Source organism: Erinaceus europaeus, chromosome 11, assembly GCF_950295315.1.
Source record: "Erinaceus europaeus chromosome 11, mEriEur2.1, whole genome shotgun sequence".
Classification (NCBI taxonomy): domain Eukaryota; kingdom Metazoa; phylum Chordata; class Mammalia; order Eulipotyphla; family Erinaceidae; genus Erinaceus; species Erinaceus europaeus.
In genome coordinates, this window is record NC_080172.1 from 71126045 (window position 1) to 71132902 (window position 6858).

General features: G+C 43.2%; 1 non-coding gene across 1 annotated transcript; it reads right to left on the minus strand.

The window, feature by feature from the left end:
* Nucleotides 1-3335: 3335 nt before the first annotated feature.
* Nucleotides 3336-3409, minus strand: TRNAN-GUU (transfer RNA asparagine (anticodon GUU)). The gene has a single exon. It is a non-coding gene; the product is annotated as a tRNA-Asn (tRNA).
* Between the last annotated feature and the right edge of the window lie 3449 nt (nucleotides 3410-6858).

A 6858-nucleotide genomic window follows, 5' to 3' on the forward strand; every position in this document is an offset into this window, starting at 1 on the left:
CTTATACATTGCAACATGTGTATTCATCTAGGTGAGTCAACACCTGGCCCCCAGGAGGGTTCCTTTGTCCCTACAACCTCTCCAGCATTTGTTGCTGCTACCTTTTCTTTCTTTCAAGATTTTTTTAAAAAATATATTTACTTATTAATGAGAAAGATAGGAGGAGAGACAGAATGAACCAGACATCACTCTGTTTACATGTGCTGCCAGGGATTGAGCTCAGGACCTCATGCTTGACAGTCCAATGCCATACGCACTGTGCCACCTCCTGGACTACTTGCTGCTACATTTTCCGATGTAAGACATTCTCACAGGGGATGTTTCATGAGTGATGGGGGAAGTAACACACACACACACACACACACATGCAACAGAATCTCATACTGATGGAAGAAAACAATGAGAAAGAAAGACTCAGTTTCCAACTCAACAGGTGCACTGACAGAATGTGGACCAATAGTTTAAGGTTTCAGTGCCATAAGAGGTGCCTGTCATATGGAAGATTCTGTAGATGCTCATGATATTTCTTAGAAGAACTATTTTTTTTAGACATGGGGAAAAATCTGTCAATAAATATTATAGACAGTTATTTGCATGCTAATTTCCCACAGTAGAGGAGGGAGGATAGGCAATTAGATTGTCTTATCAAATAAAAGCAAAGCCAATATTTATTTACTTATTTATTTATTTATTTATTAGAAAGACAGAGATATATAGCTGATAGATTGATAGAATGAACCAGGACATCACTCTGGGACATGTCTTTTTTTTTTTTTTTATTTAAGAAAGGATTAATTAACAAAACCATAGGGTAGGAGGGGTACAACTCCACACAATTCCCACCGCCCAATCTCCATATCCCACCCCCTCCCCTGATAGCTTTCCCATTCTCTATCCCTCTGGGAGCATGGACCCAGGGTCATTGTGGGTTGCAGAAGGTAGAAGGTCTGGCTTCTGTAATTGCTTCCCCGCTGAACATGGGCGTTGACTGGTTGGTCCATACTCCCAGTCTGCCTCTCTCTTTCCCTAGTAGGGTGGGTCTCTGGGGAAGCTGAGCTCCAGGACATATTGGTGGGGTCTTCAATCCAGGGAAGTCTGGCCGGCATCCTGATGACACCTGGAACCTGGTGACTGAAAAGAGAGTTAACAAACAAAGCCAAACAAATTGTTGAGCAATCATGGACCCAAAGTTTGGAAAAGTGGAGAGGAAGTATTAGGGAGGTACTCACAGCAAACTCTAGTGTACTTCTGCTTTCTTACTTTGGTGCCATACTCTAAACTCAGTCATTTCTGCTTCGCGTTTCTACTTCTTTTTTTTTTTTTTTTTTTACATGCATAACATTCCCCAGATTCCCATTTAACAATACAACCCCCACTATTTCACTCATCATTTTTCATGGACCTGTATTCTCCCCACCCACCCACCCACCCACCCCAGAGTCTTTTACTTTGGTGTAATACTCAAATTCCATTTCAGGTTCGACTTGTGTTTTCTTTTCTAATCTTGTTTTTCAACTTCGGCCTGAGAGTGAGATCATCCCGTATATATATATATATTTTTTAATTCAGTTCTGTCTTACAGTGGTGCAGGAGACTGAGCCTAGGACTTCTCAGGAATGATAGTCTCTTTGCATAACCGTTATACTATCTACCCCTACACCGGCACATGTGATACCAGGGATCACACTTAGGACCTCATGCTTCCAAGTTCAATAGTTTATCTAGTGTGCTACCTCCCAGCCACAAAACCAGTATTTATTTTAAAAGAGTAGAAAACACTTGGAGCCAGAAAGACTTTTCTCCCCTTGTACAAACTACCTGGCCAGAAGCAAAGAGACCACTCTAATGTTCTCTGGAGACAATTAGAATTGAAAGTCTAGTGCAAGGACCGGTGTAAGGATCCCGGTTCGAGTGCCCAGCTCCCCACCTGCAGGGGAGTCGCTTCACAGGAGGTGAAGCAGGTCTGCAGGTGTCTTATCTTTCTCTCCTGATCTCTGTCTTCCCCTCCTCTCTCCATTTCTCTCTGTCCTGTCTAACAATGACAACATCAATAACTACAACAATGAAAAACAAAAAAGGCAACAAAAGGGAAAATAAAGAAATAAATAAATAAGACTGTTGCATTGGCAAATTCATGAAGAAAATAATTGATAAAGTGGAAAATAATCTAGAGTAATCCTACAATTGTGTAATCCACTCAAATAAAAAATGGAAAGATGTTTAAAAAGTAAAGAAACTAAATTGGAAATTAATTTGGCATGACTTCTGTGGAAAGCATGTCTTCTGGACTTACTAAAGTGAGAAGTATATAAATAATATTATGCTACCATTGCATTGCCAGTTTTCTCTTGACAGAGACAGAGAAAAATTGAGAGGGGAGGGGTAGATGGAGAGGGTGAGAGGCAGAGAGATACCTACAGCTCTGCTTCACTACTCAAGAAGATCTCCCCCTGCAGGTGGTGAGCAGGGGCCTGAAGCTAGGCCTTTGTGCACTGTAATGTGAGCACTTAAACAGATGTACCACCACCTGGCCCCCGTTGCCAGTTTTCTATACTCTATAAATACTTAGAAATAAATTATGGGGATTGGGGAGACAACATAATGGTTATTCAAAAGATTTTCTGAAGCTCCAAAGCCTTGGGTTCAATCCCCCCACATCACTATAGGCTAGAATTCAGCAGTGCTTTGGTAAATAAATATCTAGATAAATAAAACAAAAATGGTTATGCTTGTTTCATTACAAACTAAAAAAAAAAAAGTCTTCTGTGCCTGAGGCTCTGAACTTCCAGATTCAATTCCCTGCACTGCCACAAGCCAGAGCTGAGTGGTTCTGGTAAAGATAAGTAAATAAATGAATAACTAAAATTAAGCTACATTTATTTATTCATTTATTTTAATATTATTTTAAATATTAATATAAATTAATATTTATCCAACATTTTATTTAGAGAGCAAGAGCAAGAGGAGGAAAAGAAAGGACCACATGATGTCTATCAAATGCATGAGGTGTCAGTTTTTGAACTCAGGACCCCATGCCTGAAATTCCAAAGCTTTACACATTGTACCACCTTCCAGGCCACTGAGAATAAAGATTTTATCTGGACACAGTGTAGACTGTTCTGTCTCTTCTTGGAGGCCGAAGTTCCACATGCATAGTCACAAACATATATATGTTCAGAAGATATTCTATGAGAACAATAGAACAAAGTAACCCTAGATTTAACAGCGTTGAAGTGGATAAGAACAGAAGGCAGGATGATAATAACTTTACACCCACAATTATGCAGATGGTTCGAGAACACAAAGCATACAGAATGGGTTTAAAAAGGCCATTGCGTCCCTGGGTGGGCTCGAACCACCAACCTTTCGGTTAACAGCCGAACGCGCTAACCGATTGCGCCACAGAGACAATGTGTACGACTTATGCTGCAGGCCCTAGACAGTAAGCACCTATAGACGCTTGGCGGCTGCAGTCAGGCGTGACGGGGGTGGGGGTGGGGGAAGGACGACGGGGGGGGGAGGGTCACACAATCGTACAGCCTGGGAAAACCTGAAAGCTAACAGCGGCGAGCGGTTAGTTTTGTCCCAGGAAACCAGCTGAAAGGACCGCAGAACAGCCTGGACCAGCCGAGCTCCTCGCCCGCGTCTGGTGGCAGCGCCCGAGGAGCCACCGGGGAGCCACCGTGCGAGACTCAGCAGATGGGGGGCCCAGTGGAAACCTAAGGCCGGTTAGGCTCCCTTCGTCCCCCAAGATTCACCGCCCAGTGAAGAAGCCCACCCTGCCCAGGGGCCTGTGGGGACAGCGCGGATTTCTGGGTCCCAAACCGGAGTCCTGAGAGCAGGAGACTTTATGAGGTCGCTCTGTGAGAAGGAATCCGGGACATATAAGGGCGCTCTACCAGGACTTACTGTATCAATGCACTGCTGTTTTAGGCTTAGCTTCTAGTTCCAGGAAGAACCCTGAGAGTGGAAATGATAGTTTTCTTGTTTAAATTATTTGTTTACTTACAAGAATGAGAGAAAGAGAGAGAGATACTAGAGCACTGCTCAGCTCTGGCTTACGCTGGTAAGGAGGTTCGAATCTAGGACTTTGTAACTTTGCCAAACTACTATGTTATCTGCCTCACCCTGACTGTTTATTTTTATTTACTTATTATTATTATTATTTTTTAATGAAGCTGTGGAGAGGTCTAGGTATAGTTTGAGGAATAATGGGCTAGTGTTGCAGAAATGATCCCCAAAGCACAAGACTAGAGCTAGTGCTTGGTGAAAGAGAGGAGTTTATTACACCGGTGTATAGGAGACTCCTGATCACTCTGGGAAGTTCTCTTTCGCACCTTCACACCTTGGAAAAGTACACAGTTTTATTGTGGTCCACCTCCCCAAAGAGGTGGAGGGAGCAGTTTGTTTCACTGTTACAAAGTAGGCAGAAACAGACAAAGGCAGTCTGTCACTTAATTGCCCTGGCTCCCCACCTGCAGGGGGATCAGTGAAGCAGGTCAGCAGGTGTCTATCTTTCTCTCCCCATCTCTGTCTTCATCTCTTCTCTCCATTTCTCTCTGTCCTATCTAACAAAGACGACATCAACAACAACAACAACAATAATAATAAAAAACAAGGGCAACAAAAGGGGAAAATAAATAAATAAATAAATAAATAAAAAGTCAACCAATTTTAAAGACTGTGGGAGAACTATAGCGGTTATCCATGGGTGTGGGGATGGGGACACAGACCTTTAGTGACAGGAGTGGTGAATAAAAATAAATAAATAAATAAATAAGAAAAAAAAGGAATACAGCAATTTTATTCTATTTTTAAATTTTTTAAATTTTATTTTATTATTAGAGACATAGAGAAATTGAGAGGGGAAGGGGACATAGAGAAGGAGAGAGACAGAGAAACACTTGCAGCCCTGCTTCACCACTCGTGAAGCTTTCCCCCTGTAGGTGGGGACCAGGGGCAAGAACCTGGGCTCTTACTCACTGCTATGTGTGCGCTTAACCAGGTGTGCCACCACCGGGCCCCAAATACAGCAATTTCGGTGGTTCACTGACACGATCATTTTAGATTGAAAATAAAAAGACACCATTCCCCCAGACAATAGCTTAGGTCACCTGCATATTAGATGTCAGGTGTAAGCAAAAACTAGTTGGATCATGGGTCCCTTGGGATATACTTAGAATAGACCTACTAGCTTTTTCCAAAATGGAGACCCCAAATCTCCATCCACAATATTCTCGCCTTTAGGTTCATGATTAGTCATCAATTTGCTCTGCTTTCTATCTTAACTCTTTTTCAGCCACTAGGTTCCAGATGCTACCGTAATGCCCACCGGATTTCCCAGGGCAGACGACCCCACCAATGTGTCCTGGAGCCCCATCTCCCCAGATCCCTGCCCCACTAGTAAAAGAGAGAGACAGGCTGGGAGTATGGATAGACCTGTCAACATCCATGTTTGGCAGGAAAGCAACTACAGAAGCCAGACCTTCCACCTTCCGCACCCTATAATGACCCTGGGTCCATGCTCCCAGAGGGTTCAAGAATAGGAAAGCTATCAGGGGAGGTAATGGGTTATGGAGATTTGATGGTAGGAGTTGTGTGGAATTGTACCCCTTTTATCCTATGGTCGTGTCAGTGTTTCCATTTTATAAATAAAAACTTAAAGAAAGAAAGAAAGAAAGAAAGAAAGAAAGAAAGAAAGAAGGAAAGGGAGAAAATACTAAGAGTCAGGGCCAGGCGGTAGTGCATCTGGCTAAGTGCACACACTACAGTGCACAAGGACCCGGACTCAAGTCCCTGGTCCCCACCTGCAGGGGGAAAGCTTCACAAGTGGTGAAGCAGGGCTGCAGGTGTCTCCGTCTCTTTCCTTCTCTATCCTCCCCTCCCCTCCCAATTTTTTTCTGTCTCTATCCAACAATAAATAACTTATTTAATTAAAAAGAATTGGAAGTGGCAGTGGCATACCTGGTTGAGTGCACACCCTAGAGTGCACAAGGACCTGGATCCAAGCCCCCAGTCCCCACCTGCAGAGGAAAGCTTCAAAATGAAGCAGTTCTGCAGGTTTTTCTCTGTCTCTTTCCCTCTCTGTCTCCTCCTTTATTCTCAATTTCTGACTGTCTCTATCAAATAAATAAAGATAATAAAATTATAAAAAAATTAAAAAGAATTTCAAAACATTTAAAAAAGAAAGTTGTCATATATATTATATTATATATATTACAAAAAGTCAGAGTAAGGCTATAAATCAAATTCTTTTTTTAATTGTTACTTTAAAAAATATTTATTTCCTTTTGTTGCCCTTGTTTTTTTTAATTGTTGTAGTTATTATTGTTGTTGTTATTGATGTCATCGTTGTTGGATAGGACAGAGAAATGAAGAGAGGAGGGGAAGACAGATAGACACCTGCTGACGTGCTTCACTGCCTGAGAAGGAACTCCCCTGCAGGTGGGGAGCAGGCTGGTCCTTGTGCTTTGCACCACGTGTGCTTAACCCGCTGCGCTACCGCCCGATCCCCCCCCTTTTTTGTGCCTCCAGGGTTATCGCTGGGGCTCGGTGCCTGCACTAAGAACCCACTACTCCTGGAGGCCATTATTTCCCATTTTGTTGCCCATGCTGTTGTTGCTGCTGGATAAAACAGAGAGAAAGCGAGAGAGGAAAGGAAGACGGGGGGATGGGGGGGGAGAGAGAAAGATAAACACCTGCAGACCTGCCTCACGGCTTGTGAAGCGACCCCCCTGCAGGTGGGGAGCCGTGCTCAATCCCGGATCCTTCAGCTGGTCCTTGCGTTTCGCGCCACGTACGCTTAACCCGCTGTGCTACCGTCCGACCCCCCAAATTCGGATTAAAAAATTATATTTA